This window comes from Schistocerca piceifrons, chromosome 2 (assembly GCF_021461385.2).
Source record: "Schistocerca piceifrons isolate TAMUIC-IGC-003096 chromosome 2, iqSchPice1.1, whole genome shotgun sequence".
Taxonomy (NCBI): Eukaryota; Metazoa; Arthropoda; class Insecta; order Orthoptera; family Acrididae; genus Schistocerca; species Schistocerca piceifrons.
The window spans coordinates 1,023,558,004-1,023,585,267 of NC_060139.1; positions in this window are offsets into that span (position 1 = coordinate 1,023,558,004).

The following is a 27,264-nucleotide window of genomic DNA, read 5'->3' on the forward strand; positions in this document are numbered from 1 at the left end:
CTGTATTTTCAGCAGAAATATTTTTAGATACTACCCAAAACAGAGACGATAGGTCTTTTTGCATGGTCATCGTGCAAGTGTGGGTGTGGAGGGGCAAACTTAATATTTACAAAAAAAGTGAGCATAGGTTTCAGGCTACAAAACATGTGAGCATAGGTTTCAGTTTAGAAACGCACTTCCCCTACAGTACTCAGCATTTCCCCTACAACACATGCCCGTAACCCCCACCACTATTGCTCTTCCCATGGGTGCCCTGTTGTTTGGGCATCTATTGGCCACAGTATTCTGTGTGGACGCTGAATATGAACCAAGATGTTTATTGCAAACATTTTTGGTGACATGTATTGACCTCTATTCAATATCTCCATGATGAGTATCCTGGGGACAGTCATATCTTTTTTTTATTTATTTGCTTTCGAAACATGCCCATACATAGACTTCACAAAGGACATATTCTGACATAAAACAAATTTTAGATCCACAGTACATTTCAACAAGTGAATAAGATGACACTGTAACACAAAGTACTCAGAGGTAGCATCCTACTGGTAACACAATATAAAATGACAGATCACCATTGGTACATATTTGGGATATTCCCAGTTCAATGCCCATTGATGAGTATGTATCTATATTAGCAATAAAACGTTCTTTGTGTGTCCTGGAAGAATTGTTTCGAATGCTGCAGGTAGAGAATTGACTATCTGTACACGTCTATAAGTACCATCTAGATACAACATGAAAAAAGTTGTAACCGCGACCGGAATGGTCGCGGGGTGGCCCAGAAAGTGCGGTGGGACCAAACGGAGAGTGGCCCGTGAACAAACAAACAAACAGAAAGGACAGACATGAAACAACAAGATGATCGAGAGAGACCTTACGATGACAACACGCAAGAAGCAATGGGGTGACAAGAGACAACCAAACGAATCCAAGACGTCCACTAGTAATGAAAACAAGGAACAGTAAACACACTGTCTGTTGTCGAGGCGATATGTCAATATGCACGCAATGATAAGACTCACTGGCTGAGCTTTCTTTTCCTTTACTGTGATTTCATACCCCTGCCCTATATGGGCAGGGGAGGGCTGTCAGTGGCACAATCTGCCGCTCTTCAGCTGAGTGACATGACGACTAATAAAAAAATAAAATGTTACATATAAGGCGATTAAAAAGGGTGACATAAAACAGAGTAAGGGGAGATAATGGAGGTAAAAACACACTGACCTGGTGACGTTCATGGGGGGGGGGGGACAAAAAAGTCGACATAAAGTTAAAAAACACAGTTGGCAATTCGTAGAACACAAGACAGACACTGAAGTCACACGCACAGGTTAAAAGTTGGCCACAGTAATAAAAACACTCCCGAACAACACTTTTAAACTCACTTGGAGCACACACGATGAATAATAAAACTGCCAGGTGGGACCTGCCGAGGGAGAGACCTGAGAGGATGGAAAAGAAGGAGAGAGCAAGGGGCAGCAGGGGAGGGGGCTGGCTGAGCGAGAGGCAGGCGCTTAAATACACTAATTACTTTTGAATACATTATGGGAGCAAACAGAGATCAATGTGTTACAAATATTTACTATCAAAAACAGTCTTGATCACAATTTATTTATTACAGTGACCGGTTTCAACCACTTTTGGCTACAAAACCTTATTTTTAAACCCAGAGGCAAACAGAAGGGCGTTATAAGTTTAACGAGTATCTGTCTTGGACATCGTAACCCCCAAAGAAAAGGCCCAATTTTAAAGCATTTTTTTAATTTGAAATCTGGTTTAATCTGAATTGTTCTTAGCTATGTTCCATGAAAGTCGGTTGAGCCATTTAAATTTCACCAGCTAAATTAAGTAAAAACGTTTTCCACCGGCACATTGTCATGATATACGCTACACAAAACATAAGAGGTACATCAAATTACCAAGTACCCTTATTGAAGAGCTCAAAAAGAAATAAAAGTCTGTGAGAATATATGTTCATCTTCTACAGTTGAAAAAGAATGATGATTTCTGTGATTGTTATCGCCCGTTTCAACACCTACGAAGCAGTAAAAGGGTTGGCCGGCCACAGTGGTCTAGCGGTTCTAGGCGCTCAGTCCGGAACCGCGCGACTGCTACGGTCGCAGGTTCGAATCCTGCCTCGGGCATGGATGTGTGTGATGTCCTTAGGTTAGTTAGGTTTAAGTAGTTCTAAGTTCTAGGGGACTGATGACCACAGATGTTAAGTCCCATAGTGCTCAGAGCCATTTGAACCAGTAAAAGGGTTGTTGTGATTCGACTGTAAAAGATAAACATATGCTCTCGCTAACTTGTTTGTAGTTCTTTATGTGGTCTACAATTTAGTACTACAAAAAATGACTTTGCCCTAATAGTTTAGGCAACCTACTGCAAGAGAGCGCAGTGACAGCCCACTTTCTTCCGACTTGATTTAGAATTACTATCGTTGCTTATTGCTTATTTTTCCTTAATAAGCTAAATACACGCAACAAAACATAGTCAATGAATAAAAGTGTGAATCAAGAAAATAAACACATAAATCGTATAAGTGACAATGGTAAAATACGATGATATTTTCTAATGTATTTTATTAGTAATAGTAGCTTCGAGTGATAATTGCGAAGTATTCTAAATGTAAAAACATTTTTAAGTGAAAAAGTACATTTAGTACAAAATTAAAGTATCGAAGCACTGATCCTCACTATTCGGTATTTTGCTAGAGCCGATCTGTGGCGAGGATTATTAAACAGGTTTTTTTGATTGAGTTCACAAATGGCAACATTGTGCAGGCTTTTTTACCACGACTTAAAGGTACATAAGCTTGGCCTTTTGCAAAAGTACTTTCGCCTAAATAAATAACAGGTATTTCTACAGTGGTCCCTTGCAGCTTATGTGCAGCAACAGCCCAACTTAAAATTATAGGAAACATTGTTCTTTCGATGTTGCCATATGCTCTAAGACCTTTAACTGTCAGACTTTGTGGATGTGTTGGAATCCATCCGTTTTCGACTTTAGAACTCCCTGCAATCGATTTGTCGTCGAATTCTATAAATATCTTTTTCGGGAGTTCCCCTTATCCCAGTTGATCTCTGCAAAGTCCATTCCATTCCAGTAAAATATGAAGTTTAAAAAGCACGAAATAAAACTTAAATCAAAAATTTAAAGAAACACCTGACACGTAAAAAGTTGTAAAAATAATATGTATTGCCCCTTTAAGTTTAATGTAAGTCACGTATGGGGACCGCTGAGTAAATAAAATAAGAATTTTTAACATCGTGCAGCCCCGTCAGCAACTGTGATAATTAAATATATAACACGTCAGCGTCAGAAACCAATCTTTACCTAGGTTTCAGCCGAAATAATTTGGCCTTTTCCAGAAGCTAATGACACTAACCTATTGCATGCCAAAGTTTGGCCATCTCAAGTATAAAAGTATAGCACCGTAGTACCCAGTCATAAATATACATTACTTAGCTGAAGACAAGAGCAGGCCCCACTGCGCGGACGAGGTCGTTAGGCCGCGAGAGCTGCGCCGTAACTAATTGCAACGAAGTAGCGCTGATGGACATGCGCATCTGCGCGTGGTAATATATTGCAACTGAGGCGGGCGTGCTATATGTTTAAATATAATAAGAACATATTTGATGCAGCTCTCCATGCTACTCTATGCTGTGCAAGCTTATTCATCTCTCAGTACGTACTGCAGCCTACATCCTTCTGAATTTGCTTGGTGTATTCATCTCTTGGTCTCCCTCTACGATTTTTACCCTCCACGCTGCCCTTCAATACTAAATTGGTGATCCCTTGATGCCTCAGAACATGTCCTACAAACCGATCCCTTCTTCTAGTCAAGTTGTGCCACAAACTCCTCTTCTCCCCAATTCTATTCAATACCTCCTCATTAGTTATGTGATCTACCCTTCTAATCTTCAGCATTCTTCTGTAGCACCACATTTCAAAAGCTTCTATTCTCTTCTTGTCCAAACTATTTATCGTCCATGTTTCACTTCCATACATGGCTGCACTCCATACAAATACTTTCACAAACGACTTCTATTCTCGATGTTAACAAATTTCTCTTCTTCAGAACCGCTTTCCTTACCATTGCCAGTCTACATTTTATATCCTCTCTACTTCGACCATCATCAGTTATTTTGCTCCCCAAATAGCAAAACTCCTTTACTACTTTAAGTATCTCATTTCCTAATCTAATTCCCTCAGCATCACCCGACTTAATTCGACTACATTCCATTATCCTCGTTTTGCTTTTGTTGATGTTCATCTTATATCCTCCTTTCAAGACACTATCCATTCGGTTCAACTGCTCTTCTAAGTCCGTTGCAGTCTCTGACAGAATTACAATGTCATCGGTAAACTTTAAAGTTTTTATTTCTTCTCCATGGATTTTAATACCTACTCCGAATTTTTCTTTGGTTCCCTTTAGTGCTTGCTCAATATACAGATTGAATAACATCGGGGAGAGACTACAACCCTGTCTCACTCCATTCCCAACCACTGCTTCTCTTTCATGTCCCTCGACTCTTATAACTGCCATCTGGTTTCAGTACAAATTGTAAATAGCATTTCGCTCCCTGTATTTTACACCTGCCACCTTCAGAATTTGAAAGAGAGTATTCATGTCAACATTATCAAAAGCTTTCTCTAAGTCTACAAGTGCTAGAAATGTAAGTTTGTCTTTTCTTAATATAGCTTCTAAGATAAGCCGTAGGGTCAGTATTGACTCACGTGTTCCAACATTTCTACGGAATCCAAACTGATCTTCCCCGAGGTCGGCTTCTACCAGTTTTGCCTTCGTCTGTAAAGAATTCGCGTTAGTATTTTGCAACCGTGACTTATTAAACTGGTACTTCGGTAATTCTCTCATCTGTCAACACCTGCTTTCTTTGGGATTGGATTTATTATATTCTTCTTGAAGTCTGAGGGTATTTCGCCTGTCTCATATATTTTGCTGACCAGATGGTAGAGTTTTGTCAGGACGGGCTCTCCCAAGGCTGTCAGTAGTTCTAATGGAATGCTGTCTACTCCCGGGGCTTTGTTTCGACTTAGGTCTTTCAGTGATGTAGGGATATGCTAAACAATGTGTTTAAGTTCCTCCCTTAGCTCGTGACATTGACGAACTAAAAACGAGAATATCAGCTGCTGTAGCTTCAGTGACACAAAACATCTTACGCTCAGTTTGGTATGAATTCGGCTATCGGCTAGATGTCGTCCGTGCAGCCAATGGAGGACCTATTGAACATTTATGATGGATTTTTATAAACTTCTGTCTTTTCTGAGGAATTTAGTATGCAATTTGTTGGTGTTAAACCCTTCTTCCTAATAAATAATTCTCTTTAAAATCAGGTCATTCTTTTTGGGACACCAAAATGCAAAAACCGGTAGAAGCCGACCTCGGGGAAGATCAGTTTGGATTCCGTAGAAATTTTGGAACACGTGAAGCAATACTGACCTTATGACTTCTCTTAGAAGAAAGATTAAGGAAAGGCAAACCTACGTTTCTAGCATTTGTAGATTTAGAGAAAGCCTTTGACAATGTTGACTGGAATACTCTATTTCAAATTCTAAACGTGGCAGGGGTAAAATACAGGGAGCGAAAGGCTATTTACAATTTGTACGGAAACCAGATGGCAGTTATAAGAGTGGGGGGGGGGGGGCATGAAAGGGAACCAGTGGTTGGGAAGGGAGTGAGACAGGATTGTAGCCTCTACCCGATGTTAATCTGTATACTGAGCAAGCAGTAAAGGAAACAAAAGAAAAATTCGGAGTAGGTATTAAAATCGATGGAGAAGAAATAAAAACTTTGAGATTCGCCGATGACATTGTAATTCTGTCAGAGACAGCAAAGGACCTGCAATAGCAGTTGAACGGAATGGACAATGTCTTGAAAGGAGGATATAAGATGAACATCAACAAAAGCAAAACGAGGATAATGGAATGTAGTCAAATTAAATCGGGTGATGCTGTCGGAATTAGATTAGGAAATGAGACATTTAAAGTAGTAAATGACTTTTGCTACTTGGGGGGCAAAATAACTAATGATGGTCGAAGTAGAGAGGATATAATATGTAGACTGGCAATGGTAAGGAAAGCGTTTCTGAAGAAGAGAAATATGTTAAAATCGAGTATAGGTTTAAGTGTCAGGAAGTCGTTTCTGAAAGTATTTGTATGGAGTGTAGCCATGTATGGAAGTGAAACATGGACGATAAATGATTTGGACAAGAAGAGAATAGAAGCTTTCGAAATGTGGTGCTGCAGAAGAATGCTGAAGATTAGATGGGTAGATCACATAGCTAATGAGGAGGTACTGAATAGAATTAGGTAGAAGAGGTTCAAATGGCTCTGAGCACTATGGGACTTAACATCTGTGGTCATCAGTCCCCTAGAACTTAGAACTACTTAAACCTAACTAAGGACATCACACACATCCATGCCCGAGGCAGGATTCGAACCTACGACCATAGCAGTCTCGTGGTTCCGGATTGAGCGCGTAGAACCGCGAGACCACCGCGGCCGTCCGGGAGAAGAGGAGTTTGTAGCAAAACTTGACGAGAAGAAGGGACCAGTTGGTAGGACTTGTTCTGAGGCATCAAGGGATCACAAATTTAGCATTGGAGGGCAGCGTGAAGGGTAAAAATCGTAGAGGGAGACCAAGAGATGAATACACTAAGCAAATTCAGAAGGCTGTAGGTTGCAGTAGGTACTGGGAGATGAAGAAGCTTGCACAGGATAGAGTAGCATGGAGGGCTGCATCAAATCAGTCTCAGCACTGAAGACCGCAACAACAACAACAACATTATTACTACATACATTAAACTTAAAGGGGCTATACATACTTTTTTTTACTTTTTAGATGTTTTTTGTGCCGGGCGTTTCTTCAAAGTTTTGATTCAAGTTTTACTCGAGGCAATCTCCGTTCAATCCGGCGGCCTTACGCCACCTTACTGGTAAGGCCTCTATGTCAGCATGGTACCACTCTACTGGTCGACCTTGGACCCAACGTTTCCCTGCTTCAGTAGCTACACCATCATTCACGTACTGATTCCCGTGAGGTGGGCCAAACAGGTGGAAGTCGGAAGGTGGGAGATTCGGGGCTGTAGGGTGGATGAGGAAGAACAGTCCAGTGAAGCAGTTTGAGCTCCTCTCGGGTGCGCTGACTTGTGAGAGGCCTTGCATTGTCATAGATAGAAGAAGTTCGTTTGCATCTTTGTGGCGACGAACACGCTGAAGTCGAAGTCGTTTCTTCAGAGTTGATCGGTGAACCATGCGAGGGCAAATCGAACAGAATAACCCCTCCAGAGTGCCAGACGACCGTCGCCATGACTTTAGCGGCTGAGGGTGCAACTTTGAACTTCTTCTCCGGAGGAGAAGTGGGTGAGGCGCCACTTCATGGATTGCCGTTTTGTTTGCGGTTCGAAGTGGTGAACCAGTGTTTCATCGCCTGTGACGATGTTCGACAAAGAAAGTGTCACCATCAACCTTGTAACGCGCAAGCATTCGCGCAAAGGTGATCCTTCGCTGCTCTTCATAGTCTTCTGTTAGGCGATGAGGAACCGAGCAGGCACGCAGCTTTGAATATTCCAAGTAATGGACGGGTGTGTCAGCACAACCAACCGAGACATCCACCGTCGATCACCGCGAGTAAGAGTGTCCCTACGTTCCACCATTGCAAGATTCACAGCTGAGTGCGACCGGCCGGTACACGGGGAATCGGACAGATTTGCGTGACTTTGTTGCGATGACAACGACGCCCCGCCCAACGACTCACCGTGCTTTTATTCACTGCCAGGTATCCGTAGACATTCCGCAAGCGTCGCTGAATGTCTGCGATGCTCTGTTTTTCCGCCAAAAGAAATGTTGGTGACAGCCTTCGACCATAGATGCTAGTAGACTGGCCTTTCTGTGCAGAAGCTATAGGGCTGGTGTGGCTCCAACATAAACCAAGTGACTGTTGGCAAAACGTGGCGGGATTTCAAATCAGCGGTCTGCCATCCTATGTTTGTATCGTATTTTAGCCACATTTCTCAGTTGACTGCCAAACGCTTCCAACCAAAATTACTTTTTTATTTGCGAAAAATTATGTCAGAACTACATTTGACCTGGATTTGTTCACAGTACCATTTATAAAATCTAACAAATACATCGAACGCCCCTCTGGTGGGCAGCGCGACGAAATTACTATATGGTTCAAATGGCTCTGAGCACTATGGGACTTAACTTCCAAAGGTCATCAGTCCCCTAGAACTTAGAACTACTTAAACCTAACTAACCTAAGGACATCACACACATCCATGCCCGAGGCAGGATTCGAACCTGCGACCGTAGCGGTCACGCGGTTCCAGACTGTAGCGCCTTTAACCGCTTGGCCACCCCGGCCGGCGAAATTACTATAAACCATCAATTAAAGTAAAATGTCGTTAAAATTCTTTTAAACAGTAAGGGTGGGCTCGTGTCAAAACTTTAAACATTGGATTCGCCGCGTTTTGAGCTCTAGTCACTTACAAAAGAAAATGGGATGTGGGAATTATGTCAACTATAGGTGCCAAAATTGTCGACTTCAGGAGCAGGTCCATTTTAGAGTATCAATTTTGGGTGCACTTCAAAGGTTCAGTTCCTACTATTTTTACAAAACTTTAAACTATCAGTTTAAAAAAAATGATATTTTAGACGAAAGGTGAGACTTTGAAGTTTCAGAAAATAATTTTCGAGCCCACATTTATTTAATAGTATTAGAAGGTAGAAAAAAATTCTCTTCATGTGTCGACTATAGGTGCTCTTACCTTATTATAATTTCACTTGTATATACAAAAAGGTGCGTATGTGCAGATGGCTTAAAGTTTTTCCGTTTCAGGACCTGTATCCAAAGCTGCCTTCGGTTTTCATCCTTAGGGAACCTATGAGTAGGGACGAGAAACAGTTATACTTACTTCTGTAACCGAATTATCACAGATACTTTCCAAAATGTAATATGAGTCTGACTTTACAGGCATCACTTTCAACACTTTAATTTACGTGATACTCTATTTCAAGTGTAAAAAACATATAAAAGTCACGTCAGCAGATTTCAATAAACGCATCTGCACTATCATAGAAACACTTCCACGTGAAATGTAGTGCCATTTCCCCCGACAAAACGTTGAGTACAGCCATAAGTGCAACACGAAACAACCATGTTTTGCCAACATTCACGTGACTTTAGCCCAGAGATGTTGGAGCCACGAAAATGACGTCAGGGCCAGTCTATTACATTTATGGTCGAAGGTGACAGCACTCTGCTTGGAACACACTTCCTTTACAGGCTCCATTTAAAGGCTAGGCGTAGCGCCGCCATCTATCGGAACTCCACGAAACTGTAGGGGCTGAAGCAGGAATATTACACCAAGTTATACAATAAATCCCCCATTTTTTCAACTGAAATCGGCAGAGAGAGCCGTATCATTACTTACTGAACGCCCCTCGTACAAGCAAGATACCATCGCTCTTCAGTGTCCTGCCCAAAATGGTCGTTCCAAGCTTGAGCAACTCATGGGTGTGTCTGTGAGAATCAATATCCTCCCCGTTCACTCCCTCTGCTTCCACTCTGCCTCCGCTGCCACGCTGTGGGACAGATGGCGAAACAGTGCCAACGATTGTGTAAAATATGCTTGCCAGCATCCCAGGCCCACTTGGCAAGAAACGAAAGATGAGACTGTAAAATGCGCCAGCTGCAGCGGAACGCAATTGGCGTCAATTCAGTTCATTCGCAAGCCAGGCAGCCGCAACACCAGAATCAGGAGCTCCTCTTATTCGCAGTGACGTAATTGAGCTGTGTGGGGAATGGATTCCATTAACTAATCCTGCAGCTGTTCATCTTAATTTTATCACTTTTTAAAGAGGACCTTACGAAGCTATTGGTGTAGTAAAATCAAAAAGAAAAGTCAAAATAATTAGAGTCTGTCAATTATTTTTATTTCAAATATGTGTTAATACGTATTAATTAAATACAACTTTCGTCATACTTCGCCTATATAAAATCCAGTTTCCTCTAATCAAACGGAATCGACTGACTTACATCACAATAACATCTGGTTTTGATTTTGTCATTTTTCCAGTGACTTTTGTTTTTGTGTATTTTTTGCCCTTTCACACAACCCCTTTCAACCTGGCTCAACCAATATGTTATAAACACGTTTTTCATGTGGATTACAATCGGCAGTTTGTAGATTCCTCATGTCATGTGGATGCACTAAATTATCTGTAATTGGCCATTTGACCTAGAGTTTCTTTAATGGCATATTGACGAGCGTAGCTGGCAGACGCTTTGACAACTACAGATATGCAAGTTTTCAAGGCAGTGCTTTTTTTGGCTAGGGTGAAGTTGGCAACACTAAAACAGCGAAATATTTCAGTTTTCTCGTATTATTGTTTTGCTAACCTTTCTCATATTATTGTTTTTGTACGTACAACAATAAACAAACATTAGATGAAGTATTTGTTATTTATAAACCCAAGATCACGTCAACTATACAGCGCGATTACTTCCATACTAACTAAAGCAATTTCACACTACTGTAATTACATGCAGGGCAAGCATCTTAATTCAGTAATGTTCATTTTTGCTGTCTAGTTAGTGCAGTACGAAAAGTTTTGCGTTACAATACTCAAGTTCGAGTGTTCGATACTGGGTCCAGTGTAATATGGCTTCTGATTTCTTAATTGTTATGCTGCAATTACAGCAGGTCTTGCACAAAACACGTGCAGTTATTTAATACTAACATAGAAATGAGAGTACAATCGTTCTTCTTATTCCAGTTTTTGATTTTAAGTGCTTGTGCTCTTCCACAAACTACAGCTCTCCACGCCATCCGGTACATTAACAGCATTGCTTCCCTTTCTTTAGTTATGCCCCTTCCGCTAAGGGAAAGAACGGTACCACTCTTCTCCTTCATGGTCCATCCTTGCATCTTCGGTCCTTACAGATTCCTTTGCAACTACGAAAATCACATAGCCACATCGGCTAAGTGTATTGTTTCACACTACTTGGTCAGAAACATCCAAACTCAGTTTACGGCATACCCTCGTGACATTGGCCCTGTCATTTAATACTAACATGCATATCACTTTCATGTCCATTACATTTATTCAGTACACAATGTCACCAGTAGGTCTAGCAACATGTTTCACCAGTAATGACGGAATTTTGTTACGTTTATTGCACTTGATCGATTTTGGCGACCTTTCATCGTTCACTCGTTCTGTATAAGATACTTGACGATGTAAGATTTTTTTCATTTGAGGTGTAAAAGCTAAATGTCTGCCCTAAGCCTTCATTTCTCATCCTTTCCACGCATCAAAGCGATCTTATTTTAGAATCTGGGACTCAGTATTGTTTTGTTCCTTACTTTGTTTCTTAGCATTCTACTTATTGCACCAGGACTTGCGATGGTCCACAAAATGCCTTGGAGTATGTTCCACGCAGTGAAATTTCAGAATTTCACCGCAGCATTATTTTATTCAGTTCAAACAGAGTCCTCTGCGACATATCTTCAGAATATGAAACTATTGCCCGATAGTAAGAGAAAAATAAAGTCAAGATAGAGCTATCCATATTTACGTCATTGTTTCCTTTTCCATTCAAAAATGGCGTCGTCAACTTATAAATTAAATATCAACTACAAAGAGCCGCTTTGTCGTACGCCCATACGAATGTATTCTCAGTCAGTTCTTCCGGTCTCTTGTTAAGATGTCTCTGAATCTCTTATTAAAAAGTATACACGTACTTTCTTTCTAGAATTGTTGCCTTGCGGTTTCCTTCATTTCTTGTAACTGGAATTACAGATAAACTAATATATCTTTCACTGAATAAGTGTAATACTGTTACGAACGATTTGTTGAGCGTTCGGTTGTTAGAAGATTACTTATCAGAATGAATCGACGCTGAATCATTTAAAGTACGTTTATTTTACTATGACCTACACACGTAACTATGCTGTTGCAAAAGTAACTAGAAACTTGAACGAACCACACGCGGGAATTTACTGCCTGTATACAGGGTGAATAACCAAAAACTTGCACCGCTATTGAGTGCGGTTTTCGCATAATAGGCTGGCAGTCAAGGGCTCCTATTGTTAACCAGTAAACAGATTCTAATAATACTTAGAAAGTATATTTTATGTGTAAACATACACTTTTTTAAATTCTAGTGCGAGTCGTTCACGAGATATCTTATTTTGAGAAGTTCCTACAACGACACTTGTTTGTGTCATTCACCTGCATTGTTCGTAGGTACCATGTTGTTATGTTTGCTTACAGAGTGCTCGTGTTTCCCTTGTTGCTCGTCAGTTAGTGTATCACAGTCGTGAGTGGACGGTGGAAGTTACAAATGGTTACAAATGCAGAAAAAGCGGACATGCTCATGGTGTATGGAGAGTGTGGTAAGAATTCAGTTCATTCTTTTACGCTCTATGCGGCAAGATATCCCAATAGACGTCGACCATCTCGGCAATTATTTGTGAACCTCCTCAAGCAGTTACGTGAAAGTAGTAGTGCAACGCCTAGATGACGTAATAGAAGGAAATAAGTGTCGACAGAAAAAGGGGGAATTAATGTTTTTGCCGCTGTTGCAGTTGATCCGCACGTTTGAACACACCCTGTGATGGTTAGTTGTCTCACTACTGGTCAGGATCCACATAACTTGTCTACATCTACATCTATTCTCTACAAACCATCATGAGGTGAATAGCAGACGGTATGTCCCATTGTACCAGTTATTAGAGTTTCTTCCTGTTCCATTCACGAACGGAGAGCGAGAAGAATGATTGATTGAATTCCTCTGTGCCTGCAGTAATGATTCTAATCTTGTCCTCATGATCCCTATGTGAGCGATACTTAGGGGGTTGTGTATCTTCCTAGAATAGTCGTTTAAAGCCGGTTCTTGAAACTTTGTTAACAAACTTTCTCGAGATAGTCTACGTCTATCTTCAAGAGTCTTCTAATTCAATTCCCTCAGTATCTCTATGACACTCTCCCATCGATTAAACAATCCTGTGACCATTCATGCTGTCCTCCTCTGTACAGGTTCAACATGCCCTGTTAGTCCTACCTGGTATGGGTTCCACACACTTGAGTGATATTATAGGATAGGTCGCGCATCTCCTTCGTAGACTGATTGCACTTCGGCATCTCCTTCGTAGACTGATTGCACTTCGCCATATTCGCACCAGTGATTTGTAAGCAATTTCGTATGTAGATTGATTGCACTTCCCAAATATTCCAGCAACAAGGCGAAGTCTATCATATCCTTTACCCACGACTGAGGCTATGAGATCATTCCATTTCATGACCCTGCAAAGTGTATGAGATGGCCCATTCCAGCAATGACTCATTGATATTATATTCATAGGATACTACGTTTTTTCGTTTGGTGAAGTGCAAAATTCTCCGTTTCTGAACGTTGCCAATCTCTGCACCACTTTGAAATCTTATCAAGATCTGAATGAATATTTATGAAGCTTCTTCCAGATAGTACTTCATTATACATAACTGCATCATCTGCAAAAAACCTAATTTTCTATTAATATTGTCTGTAATGACATATTTATACCACATGAACAGCAAGATTTACAACACACTTGCCTGAGGCACAAACGAAGTTATTTTTACATCTGACGACGACTCTCGATCTAAGATATGTTGAGTGCTCCCTACCAAAAAGTCCTCAATTCAGTCACTTGTTGCTCCATATGATCGTACATTTGACAATAAGCGTAGGTGTAGTACTAAGGCAAATACTTTTCAGAAATCAAGAAATACAGCATCTACCTGATTGCCTTGTTCCAAGCTTTCAGTATGTCTTCTAAGAAAAGTGCAAAAAACGGTTCAAATGGCTCTGAGCACTAAGGGACTTCTGTGGTCATCAGTCCCCTAGAACTTAGAACTACTTAAACCTAACTAACCTAAGGACAACACACACATCCATGCCCGAAGCAGGATTCGAACCTGCGACCGTAGCGGTCACGCGGTTCCAGACTGAAGCGCCTTTAACCGCACGGCCACACCGGCCGGCAAGAAAAGTGCAGATTGGGTTTCAAATGACTGATGTTTCCGAATCCATGCTCGTTATGCCGCATTATGTTTCAGCTCAAACTATGTTCTAATATTCTACAACAAATCGATGTCGAGGATATTGGAAGGTAGTTTTGTGGATCACTTCAACTACCCTTATTGTAGAGGAGCGTGACTTGTGCCTTTTTCCAAAAACCGGGCACAGTTTTTTGTTCGAGGGATCTACGACTGATTATACGCGTTAGTAGTTAAAAGAGGGGCTATATCAGCCGAAAATTCAGTTTAGAATCTGACAGGGATTCCATCGAGCCCTGGAGCTTTGTTCAATTTTAATGATTTTTGTTGTTTCTCAACACCAGTGACACTAATATTTATTTCGTTCATCTTTTCAGTGGTACAAGGATTAAATTGGGGCAGTTCTCCCGAGGTTTCCTTTGTAAAGGAATATTTGAAAACGGAGTTAAGCATTTCAGCTTTTGCTTTGCTACCTCAGTTTGGTTCCTGTCTCATTCCATAGGAACTGGACACGAACTTTGGCCCCACCAACAGTCTTTATATACGACCAGAATTTCTTGGGTTACGGTAAAGATATGACAGTATTCTGTTAAGGTAGTTATTGAAGGCATCACGCATTGCTCTCTTTATAGCCAAACGCATTTCATTCAGCATCTTTCTACACTCCTGGAAATGGAAAAAAGAACACATTGACACCGGTGTGTCAGACCCACCATACTTGCTCCGGACACTGCGAGAGGGCTGTACAAGCAATGATCACACGCACGGCACAGCGGACACACCAGGAACCGCGGTGTTGGCCGTCGAATGGCGCTAGCTGCGCAGCATTTGTGCACCGCCGCCGTCAGTGTCAGCCAGTTTGCCGTGGCATACGGAGCTCCATCGCAGTCTTTAACACTGGTAGCATGCCGCGACAGCGTGGACGTGAACCGTATGTGCAGTTGACGGACTTTGAGCGAGGGCGTATAGTGGGCATGCGGGAGGCCGGGTGGACGTACCGCCGAATTGCTCAACACGTGGGGCGTGAGGTCTCCACAGTACATCGATGTTGTCGCCAGTGGTCGGCGGAAGGTGCACGTGCCCGTCGACCTGGGACCGGACCGCAGCGACGCACGGATGCACGCCAAGACCGTAGGATCCTACGCAGTGCCGTAGGGGACCGCACCGCCACTTCCCAGCAAATTAGGGACACTGTTGCTCCTGGGGTATCGGCGAGGACCATTCGCAACCGTCTCCATGAAGCTGAGCTACGGTCCCGCACACCGTTAGGCCGTCTTCCGCTCCCACCCCAACATCGTGCAGCCCGCCTCCAGTGGTGTCGCGACAGGTGTGAATGGAGGGACGAATGGAGACGTGTTGTCTTCAGCGATGAGAGTCGCTTCTGCCTTGGTGCCAATGATGGTCGTATGCGTGTTTGGCGCCGTGCAGGTGAGCGCCACAATCAGGACTGCATACGACCGAGGCACACAGGGCCAACACCCGGCATCATGGTGTGGGGAGCGGTCTCCTACACTGGCCGTACACCACTGGTGATCGTCGAGGGAACACTGAATAGTGCACGGTACATCCAAACCGTCATCGAACCCATCGTTCTACCATTCCTAGACCGGCAAGGGAACTTGCTGTTCCAACAGGACAATGCACGTCCGCATGTATCCCGTGCCACCCAACGTGCTCTAGAAGGTGTAAGTCAACTACCCTGGCCAGCAAGATCTCCGGATCTGTCCCCCATTGAGCATTGTTGGGACTGGATGAAGCGTCGTCTCACGCGGTCTGCACGTCCAGCACGAACGCTGGTCCAACTGAGGCGCCAGGTGGAAATGGCATGGCAAGCCGTTCCACAGGACTACATCCAGCATCTCTACGATCGTCTCCATGGGAGAATAGCAGCCTGCATTGCTGTGAAAGGTGGATATACACTGTACTAGTGCCGACATTGTGCATGCTCTGTTGCCTGTGTCTATGTGCCTGTGGTTCTGTCAGTGTGATCATGTGATGTATCTGACCCCAGGAATGTGTCAATAAAGTTTCCCCTTCCTGGGACAATGAATTCACGGTGTTTTTATTTCAATTTCCAGGAGTGTATCTATACCCCTACACTTCGTTTTACACCTATTATGCAGTAATCTCTGTTTCTTTTGAAGTTTCGTTACGGTGACTGTATACCATGGTGGTTCCCTCCCATTACGAACTGTTCTACTCGTACGTATCTACCCAGTACAAGGTCTATTATTGTATTAAACTTGAGCCAGAGTTGCTCTGCATGCTCCTGTCCTGTCCTGAAAGTTTCAGGCTCCTCATTGAGACATGACACTACCGACTTTTTATCTAGTTTACGGAACATTACATCTTTCTGCTTGTTTTAGTTTCCTATGTACTCTTGTAATCATCGTTGGCACAACTGTGTCATGATCTCTGGCACCAGTTTCGTTGAAGTTGCAGAGGACATCTTATGACACCCGCCACTAACAAAACTGTAATTTTTCCAATTAATTGCTGGATGATTAAAGTGTCCACTGATGGTTACAGTATGATTGGGGAACATACATAAGAGTGAACTGAGGTTTTCTCTGAAGTTACATCAGGGAATGAGTTGGTGGACGATAGAAGGATTCAGTTATCATTTTATGCCCATCCCTGATACTGAGTCTTACCCAAACAATCTCACATGCAGCTTCAATTTTCCATTCTGTGAAAACTGCACATCAATAGTACTTTCCATTTCCGAAATATCTGCGGTGCAAGTTTTAGATAATCCACCCTGTACACTCAGGGCTATCAAGGTAATTCCAGTTAACTCTCATTGAAGAAGCAAAGGTTTTATCAACCGGTAAGTGTTTCACTAGGCAAGAACCTATTACATACCCTTGCTTTTCTCCAGCCTTTAACAGACGTACCTAAAAAACTAAAAAGAGCGGAACAATTTAAGGTGAACTCCGAACGACAGTGCAACAAGCGTTTTCCACGTTTACCAATCATGGCAAGCAGTGAAAGAAACTACAACAAAAGCTCCTAGCAACGACTGGACATTAAAATGCAGATCTTACGATTTGCTGAACGATCGAGCCGCGTGTCATTCGAATACACTGAATTTGACTGTTTTTTTGGTAACGTTGTTAATTGACATGTAATGTATTGCGAATACATAGAAAGAAGGATCCTTTATTGTATGATTATATGATAGCGGAACAAACACTGGTAGCAGTTACTTCTGTAAAATATCTGGGAGTATGCGTGCGGAACGATTTGAAGTGGAATGATCATATAAAATTAATTGTTGGTAAGGCGGGTGCAAAGGTTGAGATTCATTGGGAGAGTCCTCAGAAAATGTAGTCCATCAACAAAGGAGGTGGCTTACAAAACACTCGTTCGACCTATACTTGAGTATTGCTCATCAGTGTGGGATCCCTGCCAGGTCGGGTTGACAGAGGAGATAGAGAAGATCCAAAGAAGAGCGGCGCGTTTCAACACAGTGTTATTTGGTAAGCGTGATAGCGTTACGGAGATGTTCAGCAAACTCAAGTGGCAGACTCTGCAAGAGAGGCGCTCTGCATCGCGGTGTAGCTTGCTGTCCAGGTTTCGAGAGGGTGCGTTTCTGGATGAGGTATCGAATATATTGCTTCCCCCTACTTATACCTCCCGAGGAGATCGCGAATGTAAAATTAGAGAAATTCGAGCGCGCACAGAGGCTTTCCGGCAGTCGTCCTTCCCGCGAACCATACGCGACAGGAACAGGAAAGGGAGGTAATGACAGTGGCATGGAAAGTGCCCTCCGCCACACACCGTTGGGTGGCTTGCGGAGTATAAATGTAGATGTAGACGTAGACATTAGCCAAGGGTAAACGTGGCGAAAAACCTGAGAGTGTTCGTTCCCTGTAGCAAAGTACCTGTTTTTTTTATATAAAAACGTTCATTTGTCACAACATAAGCCGGAATTAACGTCCATTCTATGAAAAAGTTATGTTTCGAGTATTGCAATATTTTTTAGACTCGTGGTACGAACTCAGAAAAACTGCTGATCTGAATATATGAATACTTTCCTGCCTCTCGCCAGCCGCTTCATTTATAGTTTGAGAACTTGCGATGTAGATGGCAGCATGCGATGCAGGCTCGACCCACTGTATCTGGAGGCTGACGTCGCAGCATTGCTCGCTCCAGTCGTGTCGTGACCGAAGGTCGTTCAGCGCTAGACTTCAAATGGCCGTCGCGTCAAGGTCGAGGTTGAGCCTAATAGGAAGTCATCGTTACGTCACATTGCAGGGACAAGTACTGAGGTTACAAGGGATAGTGCGTCTAGTAGAATGTTTGAACGTAGTCTAAGCGTGTATGAGGTAGCGACGGTAGTATTTCTATTTGGAAGCATCAAACGATATACAGTAAAACTTGCTCAACACGGAATCGCTTGGGACCAAAATAATCTTCCAAATTGGACAAGTTTCCTGATTACATCATACCCTCTAGGCTACATAAAATTTATTGCGTACCACGCAAAAAGGTAAAATTTTGTAGTTATGCACCAGTTTGCGGACCTGTACAGTAGTTACCTTACTGTACACTACACAACTGAACACTGAACTATTACGGTAATTGATACATAATATGGCATGTCCGTAATTTTACCGCAATTTTAAATTCTTATATTGTTGTACACACGTATTATTCCTGTGTTTATTTGCTTTACATGTCACTTTTTCGCCATAAATCAAGCAGGGAAATTCAAATTCAAAATTGTTTCACAACACCTTTGCATAATTTGAGTGCGCTGCAAATTCGTAGCTTTGTTTGTGCACGCAACAGCTTCTTCGGGTATATTAACTTTTCTATGGTTCATCAGTTTTCTCCTTTTCTTCTTCCTTTGTGTCTTCCTCATCATCTTCTGTCCTGTGGATTTCTTTTAGATTTGTTGCTGAAGTAAAAGTGATGTGAGGTGACAAGAAGTCATTACATCGAATGTAGTCATCTGGACTACATGAAATGTTTTGCATTTCAATTAATTCAGCAATTGCTGCTGCATTTTCTTCAGCTTCGATGAGTACAGAAGCGTCTTGTTCATCGCCTCCGAACTCCACTTAGCTGCAGCACTCAGTGATAGTTTACAGCTTTATTTCCCTTATTGCCACGAAAATACAGTTTGCCACATATTGGCTGAAACTGGCTGTGCAAGCGCAAATGCGCTTTCAGCTATGAATAAGAGGCCGCATCAATAATTGCCTAGATGGGACCTGAACGTGTAAAATAACCCTCTGATCCATGGGTTGTGTGAGGCTGGTTGAACCTGGCAGGAACCAAAGGCATTTCACGTTTGATATCTTGACTTTCGGATGGTAGGTTGCATTGTCTAGGAAAAGCAGAACTTGGCGAATTGTTTTTTTTATACTGACATTGACACTGACAGAGCCCAGACAATAATGTTGTCCATGTTTAGGACAGGTAATTGTAGGTACATGGTGTGCTGTATGTTTGACGTAATCAAAATGGAAATAAAACACATTCAGCTTCGGTTCCCACCGTGATCTTCCGCCCTAGCATGAAAAAACCTGAGACAATACAGGCAGATAGAAGACACTCTGCAGAGATTGATAAACACACAAAACTATAAAACTGTAAAATTATATGAAAGAAGGATTGACTGTCCCGAGTACGACAGTTGCAACAGCCACTGAAGAACTGAATGTCGACTCGCGAACCCTGTCACCACCGAAACAACACGAATGGACCACCAGGGGCAGGGAATCCAGAGCGAGGTGGAATTCCAAAACCACTCATCAGTCATGCAAATGCCCGTAACAGGAAAACGTGGTGCCGAAGCCATAACACGTGGACTATGGAGCAATGGAAAAATGTCAGTGGGGGGTATGAGTCTCGTTTATTTCCAACTTCTAGCTCAGCGAATGCTGAAAATTAAGTGGACTAATGAGGCGAGGAATGAGGAGGTTCTCCGCGGAATCAGAGAGAAAAGGAATATGTGGAAAACACTGACAAGGAGAAGGGACAGGATGATAGGACATCTGCTAAGACGTGAGGGAATGACTTCCATGGTACTAGAGGGAGCTGTAGAGGGCAAAAACTGTAGAGGAAGACAGAATTGGAATACATCCAGTAAACAATTGAGGACGTAGGTTGCAAGTGCTGCTCTGAGATAAAGAGGTTGGCACAGGAGAGCAATTCGTAGCAGGCCGCATCAAACCAGTCAGAAGACTGATGGCTCAAAAAACAAATGAGTTTACGCCCCAAGAATTTAACATGGCGGGGGGTTTAGTGATGATATTTTGAGACGCCTTATCGTGGTATTCTATGGACTCCATGGTTACACTGCAAAGTAGCAATACTGCCAAGAATTATGTAACCATTTTGGGTAATCATATCTATTCTATGGTACAGCGTCTGTTCCCCAAAGGCGATGCTGTGTTCCAGGACGGTAGGGCCCTTTTTCATACCGCTCAAATCGTCTAAGACTGGTTTTGTGAACACGACGATAAAATGTCGCATTTCCCCTGTCCACCACAGCAACCGGTGCTCGATATTATTAAGCCTCTATTGTCTGCTTTGGTGAGAAGGATGGATATCGCTATCCTCCAGCATCGTTTCCTGAACTAATCGTTATTTTGCAGGAAAAATGGTACAAGATTCCCTTGGAAACCATACAGGCGTTTTAGGAATTGTAAAATGTTGTGTTTTTAGTGTTTCCATGTTTTTGTCCTCCACCCCCCTATATAGGGCATATGGTCAGTCAAAATGGCGAGAAAACTATCTTTTTTAATTGTTGATTATGTACGTTAAAATATGATTATTAATGTCAAAATACTTTGATGACTTACGCCAAAATGTGTTGAGGATTTTGTATTAATAGCTTAATGTTGGTACTTTACTTTTGAGAACAGACGTACCAGTGTACAAACTGAAAATTGTGACAGCAACTAAGACCGCGTATTTTGCAAGGAGTGGTGAGAAAGGCAGGAAAATATGATTGCTTAGCAAGAGTGACAGCATCCAAATTGCAGAGTATCTGAGGAGTCAGCATGAAGTATTCAGTGCTGAGGACGAAGATATGGAGCACAAAAGGGAAAAAAATCAAAAGCATCGTTCAATCGTTCAATACACCTTAGGCAAATATGTTCCGAGGAAGCTCTTAAGGGATGAGAAAAACCCACCGTGTCTAGTAGCTGTGTTAGAAAACTGCTACATTAATAAAGAGAGCTCCATCATAGATTCAACAGAAGTCAAAATCTACCTGACAATCGAAAGCTGAAGCGAAAATGAGCGTAAGAATTTCAAGGAGAGAAGCGTTCAACGACTTTGAAAGTAAAATTTTGTCAGTTGATCTGAGTAAAAACTCTTAAGAGATTTTGGTCATACGCAAAATCAAGAAGTTGTTCAAAAATATCTGTTCATTCACTCAATGACCATACTGGCATCGAAACTGCAGAAAATGCGGAAACCGTATTCGGTCTTCGGAAATTGTTTCACAGCGGAAGATCGTAACACGGTTCCTCCTTTCAGTCACCGTGCGAAGGTCTAAATGGCAGATACTGAGATAACGGATCGCGGAACAGAAGAACAACTACAATCGCTTAGTAGTGGAAAGACATGAGATACCTATAAGATTCTAGAAAGATTATTCGACAGAACTTGCTCCCCTCAAGGCAGCAGTTTAACGTAGATCTCTGGAGCAACGGCGGGTGCCTAGCGACAGGAAAAAAGCGCAAGTCATTCCCTTTTTCAACGAGGGTCGTCGGAAACATGCACATAATTATAGGCCTATACTGTTGACGGCAATCTGTTGTAGAATCTCCTCTATAAAAATCAACATGGATTCCACAAACAGAGATCTTTAGACACTCAGCTCGCTCTGTTCCTCCATGGGATTCACAGCGCTGTAGACAACGGCACTCAGGTTCATGCCGTATTCCTTGACTTTAGGAAGGCATTTGACACCTTCCCACACTGCCGTTTAGTGAAAAAAATAACGAGTTTACAGAATATCGGACCAGACTTGCGACTGAATTCAAGACCTTCTTACAGAGATAACACGTCGCTCTTAACGGAACAGAATCGACATGGTAAACACAATTTCCGGAATATCCCAGGAAGTGTGATAGGGCCGTAACTTTTTGCAATGTGTACACATTGAAGAGCCAAAGAAACAGGTACACCTGCCTAATATCATGCAGGGCCCCCGCGAGCACACAGAAGTTCCACAACATGATGAGGCGTGGACTCGACTAATGTCTGACTAGTGCTAGAGGGAATTGACAAAATTAATCCTGCAGGGCTGTCGATAATTCCGTAAGTGTACAAGGGGGTAGAGATCTCTTCTGAACAGCACGTTCCAAGGCATCCCAGATATGCTCAATAATGTTCATGTCTGGGGAGTTTCGTGGCCAGCGGAAGTGTTTAAACTCAGAAGACTCTTCCTGGAGCCACTCTTTGGCAATTCTGCACGTGTGAGGTGTCGCATTGTCCTGTTGGAATTGCCCAAGGCCGTCGGGATGCACAATGGACATGAATAAATGCAGGTGATCAGATAGGACGCTTACGCACGTGTCACCTGTCAGAGTCGTGTCTAGACGTATCAGGGGTCCCATGTCACTCCAACTGCACACGACGCATACCATGGCAGAGCCTCCACCAGCTTGAACATTCACCTGCTGACAAGCAGGGTCCATGTAGTCATGAGGTTGTCTCCATATCCTTACACGTCCGTCTGCTGGATACAATTTGAAACGAGACTCGTCCAACCAGGCAAAATGTTCGCAGTAATCGACAGTAGAATGTCGGTGTTGACGAGCCCAGGCGAGGCGTAACGCTTCGAGTCGTGTAGTCATCAAGGGCACACGAGTGGACCTTCAGCACCGAAAACCCATATCGATGACGTTTCGTTGAATGCTTCGCACGCTAACACTTATTGATGGCCCAGCACTGAAATCTGTAGCAATATGCGGAAAGGTTGCACTTCTGTGACGTTGAACGATTCAGTCGCCATTGGTCCCGTTCTTGCAGGATATTTTTCCCGCCGTAGCGTTGTCGGAGATGTGTTGTTTTACCGGATTTTTTATATGCACGGTACACTCGTGAAATGGTAGTACCGGAAAATCCCTTCATCACTACTTCGGAGCCGGCCGCTGTGGCCGAGCGGTTCTAGACGGTTCAGTATGGAACCCCGCTGCTAATACGGTTGCAGGTTCGAATCCTGCCTCGGGCATGGATGTGTGTGCTGTCCTTAGGTTAGTTAGGTTTCGCCACTTTCAAACTCACTTAAATATTGATAACGTACCATTGTAGCAGCAGTAACCGATCTAAAAACTGGGCTAGACACTTGTTTCCTTATGTAGGCGTTGCCGACCGGAGCGCCGTATTCTGCCTGTCTACATATCTCTGTATTGGAATACGCATACCAGTTTCTTTGGCGCTTCAGTGTAAATGATCTAATAGAAAGTGTCGGAAGCTCTTTAAGAGTGTTCGCCGATTTTTCGGTTGTCTAGGAAAGTAGCAATTTCAGAAGACACTATCTGGTTGGTTGGTTGCTTTGGGGAAGGAGACCAGACAGCGAGGTCATCGGTCTCATCGGATTAGGGAAGGACGGGGAAGGAAGTCGGCCGTGCCCTTTTAAAGGAACCATCCCGGCATTTGCCTGGAGCGATTTAGGGAAATCACGGAAAACCTAAATCAGGATGGCCGGACACGGGATTGAACCGTAGTCCTTCCGAATGCGAGGCCTGTGTCTAACCACTGCGCCACCTCGCTCGGTGAGAAGACAGTATCTATTTGCAAAATGACCTTTAGAAGACTTATGAATGATGGCAGTTGAGTCTGAACGTAAATGAATGTAATATATTGCGCATACACATGAAAAGATATCCACTCCTGTACAACTACACTATTGATGACAAATCGCTGAAAACAGTTTCTACCGTAAAACATCTAGCAGTAACTATCCAGAGCGACATTAAGTGGAATGACCACATAAAACAACTAGTAGTAGAAACAGATGCCACATTGAGATCCATAGGAAGAATCTTAAGGAAATGTAACTTATCGCCGGCCGCTGTGGCCGAGCGGCTCTAGGCGATTCAGTCCGGAACTGCGCTGCTGCTATGGTCGCAGGTTCGAATCCGGCCTCGGGCATGGATGTGTGTGATGTCCTTAGGTTAGTTAGGTTTAAGTAGTTCTAAGTCTACAGGGCTGATGGCCTCTGATGTTAGGTCCCATAGTGCTTAGAGCTATTTAAACCATTTTTTATAACTTATCCACGAAGGAAGTGGATCACAAGGCGCTCGTTCAATCGAGTCTTGAGTACTGTTCGTCAGTCTGGGACTCTTGCCAGGTAGAACTGATAGAAGAGACAGAGAAGATCCAAGGAAGTGCGGCGAGTTTCGTCACTGGATTGTTTAGTTGGCGCGAGAGCGTCACAGAGATGCTTAACAAACTCCCCTGCCAGACGCGCAAGAGAGGCGTTGTGCATCACAGAGGTTTACTTCAAAATTTCGAGAAAGCACTTTGCAGGAGAACCAGGTAACACATTATTTCCTCCTTATGTCTTGCGAAATGACCACGACGAGAAAATTCGAGAAATTAGAGCTCATACAGAGGCTTATCAACAATCATTTTTTCTACTCGACAGACTCTAGGTGGCTTGCGGAGCATGATATACCTGATGCAGATGTAGATGCAGAAAACAAAAGGAATTCTACGCAACTAAACGATCACTCGGTCACTTGGTTCCAGATGCAGATTACCTGTCGAACGCTTCCAGGGGTTACAAAAATTGGATTTTCAGTACTTCAAATTATTATTGACCGAATTTAAACATTTTAAATGCTTCCATAATCTACTCATTAACAGGCATCACCTCATGGTAAAGGTTTGACCGAATAAGGCATGTGTTAAAAGTTAGCAACTGTGTGTTTGTCTTAAGGCAGCGAAACTCACTGCGCGCAAATTACCCAGACTATATTCCTCAAGTGATTGAGAATGAGAGCAGCTTCCTATAAGAATTACATACAATTTCAACAAAACTTTTCCGTTTTTTTCGCTAACACACCCCCATAAAAACCGCTTACTACATTTTCGCTGTTCTTGCAGTAAAGCGTCAGCATCAGGCACGGCATTTTAATTTATTTCTTCTCTACCACTAACTCTGTTCGTAACCGATATAGCAGACAGTATCCACATGTACTATTGAATGTACCTGCAAAATTGTAACGCTGTACGACACATAGTTCGGGAGATATGACATCGTAAACATCAAGATGCGTGAAACGCCAGCTTTTCTTAAAATGTAGTTCGATTCTAAAAATCGGGGGTGGAGAAGGGATTGCTGTCACTTATCTAATGATTAAAAATTTACGTCTTTTTTATGACCCGACTTTTAGGTCCTTGTATCGCCGATTCTTAAACCACCCAATTTTCCGTAAATTGCTTCTGGCAATACTGCTCGCAACGCTGACGGGCTACAAATTGAAAGGTGCTTCTCACTCCGGCAGCTGTTCAGTTGTCTCTTAACGTCGCCATTGGCAGTATATCGTCTGGTCACGCCCTTCGCGTGCTCGTATAGATTTGACCGAGTTACTTCAAGGTCGCTACTTGCGGAACGGCTCCTAGGCCAAATGCGCGCGACGCGCTTTTACTCAACATTAGCTTGAGTGTGTTTCAGCTCTGCGGTAACTGGATTTTCGCTGGTGATGACTTAGTGGCAGCTGTCTTACTGTCTTCCCTGGGTTACCTGAACTGCGTTTACAAGCAGGGACGGACTTACAGACGTCGCCCCCTAAGACAGAGAGTTTTCGGCCCCCTCACCCCTCCTCCCCCCGCCCTGCCCCCTCGCTACCCCTAACCTTCCAAGATCGCACTTTCGTTTTCGAATTGCGTCATTTTAATTTTTCATACATCTTTCTGTTGCCCAACAAAATTCAGGTAACATATTACAAAAATGTAATCAACCATGAAATTAATAATACATACGGTCAGGGACTCTGCACTTACTCTGTATTCGTCATATTTTTCAGTTTGAACGGGACGTTCCTCTTTTCGTTAGTAGCTGATTTCCTATTTCGTGAACGGCTTGGCTTTCTCACGCCGCTCGTCGGGCTGGATACAGTACTTATTAAAAAAAGATTAATAGCTAACAAACGCAGTGATTACAGCTGACGACCATGGGCGTCCGCAGAAATTTTGCTACGAGGGGGCAAGATTTCATTTTTGATATAACTGATTCGGTATATTTCTAACGATTTATATTCATTTAGCATTTTTTTTTTTTTTAGTCGTAGCCCTTGCAACCTACGTCCTGAATTATTTGGTGGATGTATTCCTGGACTCAACAGTATACGCTCGTACAGAGTACATCGTTGTATGTTAGTATGAATATGTATGTCACCTTTTTAGTTAAATCATCTGATATTACATCTTCGTATGGTTAAATCCACGATATCCAACGGGTTATGAAATACAGCTACAAAATATGCACAAAAAATATTTGCTCATGTTCCCATAATATAAGATTGAAACTAAACATTAAAAATCTGAAATAGAAAAAAGGTCATAACGATTGAGAGAAATCCTGTTAGAGATAAACAAAAATAACTAACGAAAGATACTCCTAGAAGTGCAGAAACATGGATTAATTTTTTAAAAAAGACTGATTAGACTAGTGACATCCACAACACTTGGCTTACTTACAAACTTTCACATTCGATAACTACACTGGTTTTAGCGCATTACTTGTCCGCCTCCTTAGCTGAGTGGTCAGAGCATGTGATTGCCATACAACGGCCGTGTGTTCGATTCCCGGCTGGGTCGGAAATTTTCTTCGCTCAGGAACGTCAGTAAGCATTTGAAGGTGATAAGCGACTGTCTCCTTGAAATATTGTGCAGCTTCCACAACATTATTCGACGCGACGCCCGTCAACCAACGAAACAAATTTAATGAAACCATATGTTCGATATACTGGATGTTGTCCGTATCACCGTTTCATCATAGACACGCAAGTGGGACAATGTGGCGTCAACTGAAAAGACTTGCAACTCGGAGGCCTAACTTCCCCTTGTGGGGAGTCCCAGCCACCAGTGCCATACGATCATTTCATTCCATCATTTTCATGCTTCCTTTTTTTGTTTATGTTGTACTGGGAATCCGTGCATCAGACTGTTCGATCGGTCCCTTTTTTGCAGCTCTATAAGAGCATATGAGGT